A 2041-nucleotide genomic window follows, 5' to 3' on the forward strand; every position below is an offset into this window, starting at 1 on the left:
GAAACGGCCAAGAAATACCAAATATAGCAAAAACATATAACTCCTGTGCAAATTACAGTATATTACAATTTACAAGCAATAAATAGACTGAGGTAAGGCAATTCTTCTGGGTATGAGGTAGCTAAGAACAGAAACAATAAACATTGCATATAAACATATCAACAATAATGAAACATTATTAACAGTGTAACTATGTAAAACATGGAGTTTCAAGGCACATTAGTGAAAGGAGTATAGAGAAGAGAAGGAGAGAGAGAAAAACAAAGGAGGGAGAGAACAAAAAAGTATGTAGAATAGGGGACAAAAGTATTGTAATTAGTTAGAGGAAGTTCCCAGTGTTATTCACGAGGGAGTAATGGCAGAAGATTTATAATCAGGGCCTAAATTAAGATTGGTGGTCATGTGCTGGAACATATTAGAGGCAGATAGTAGATAGGAGTCCCAAGGAGCCCAAGTTGCCCTAAATGTTCTATACCTGTCATAAATTCTGGTCGTAAGGTGTTCCATAAATTGAACTTATTTTATCCTAGCATATAGATCCATAATGCGTGGGGCCAAAGTGGATTTCCAGTGCCTTGCAATAAGGCACCTGGCTGCAGTGAGAATGTGACAAGCTAGTTTTCTATGCAATTTAGTGGGATTAGATAGGTAGGCAGACAGAATGTTTCTAATTATGCTTTAGATGTTGCCCTTTCATATATAAAGTATTAACCTGACACAAGAAGATAGGTAGGAGATTAGGTCTTCCACATCTTGAGCTTTATTTCAAGGCATCTCTTTTGGACATTACCATTTTTGTACAAGCACTTTTCCCACCACCAAAAGCTTTGAGTTGAGCTAAAGATTTCTATCACGCCATCTCTTCCTTTTTTGTCTCTTTCTTGGCTTTATCTAGGAAATCGACCTAAGGGTACTGATTTGCCCCTATGCTTGCCCCACTTTGGATATTGGACTCTCATGCGTAGAAACACACTTGTTGACCCCAGTTGGGTCTTTGACTCCAATAATGGACATTATGGGCTTTGGCCCTGGATTCTGAGTTTGCATCATGGTCCTATTTGAGACCTCCTCCTAATTCAGCTCTTCAAACTTTAGCTGTTCTGTCACCAGCTGATGAGCCCATTTTAGACCTTGAAACTTGCTGACCTACACTGGCTTTATTACCATCTGAAGACCATTGCTTCCAATCCACCTTTCCCTCCAAGATAAACTCAACTTTCTGTCTGCTTCTGTGGTTTCTTAATTAACCTTATATCATTGCAAAGTGGGAGAGGGACATCAGCCAGCCTTTGATAAGGATGTTTTGGACTCCTATACAATGAACTATAAAATGATTGTTATTATTGCATGCAAAGAAAAGAACTATAGGTTACTTAGATGGTATCAATGTTCATATACTTAGTACAGAATGTTTCCATGTGTGACAGATCTGTGCTGGTAATGGCATGGGGAGGTAGGAATAGCTCTGCCTATTTGGTGGTCATATCTTGGTATTTATCCCTGTTGGGATGAGATCCTGGCAGTGTATCATCATTTTCCTGGTAGTAGACTTTCTCTAACATGCCAGAGCTTGCCTTATTGTCTATAATCCAGAGCTATATGTGGGCACACAAACATGCTCTAGCTTGTTTTTTTTTTTTGTCTCAGCAACACAATAACTCATCCTTAGATACTTCAAATCCTCCGTGTTCCCCTATTTGAAGAAATTAGTCTGGGAGATTTGTTGTCTAATGCATGTGGGGAGTCTACTGGCCAACCTGCATGAGCAAAAGGAACATTTTACCCATGTATAGGGCTGTTGGGTCCTCCTTATGGACACTGCTGACATCTAAACTCTGTTGGCTTGAGTCATATTTGACTATCTGGTAGGTGTATAATTGTAGCTTTACCTTCCACATCCCCCAGGGTTGATTTTTCCTCCCTCTTTTTCTAATATTTATTTATCAAGAAATTTTGGATGTGCAGTGAAATGTACATTTGTGGCCACTACTTTATTTTATTTTATTACAGTTTGTAATATATTTTCAGTTGAGAAATGTTC

The sequence above is a fragment of the Pyxicephalus adspersus genome, chromosome 6 (genome assembly GCF_032062135.1).
Source record: "Pyxicephalus adspersus chromosome 6, UCB_Pads_2.0, whole genome shotgun sequence".
NCBI classification, from domain to species: Eukaryota; Metazoa; Chordata; class Amphibia; order Anura; family Pyxicephalidae; genus Pyxicephalus; species Pyxicephalus adspersus.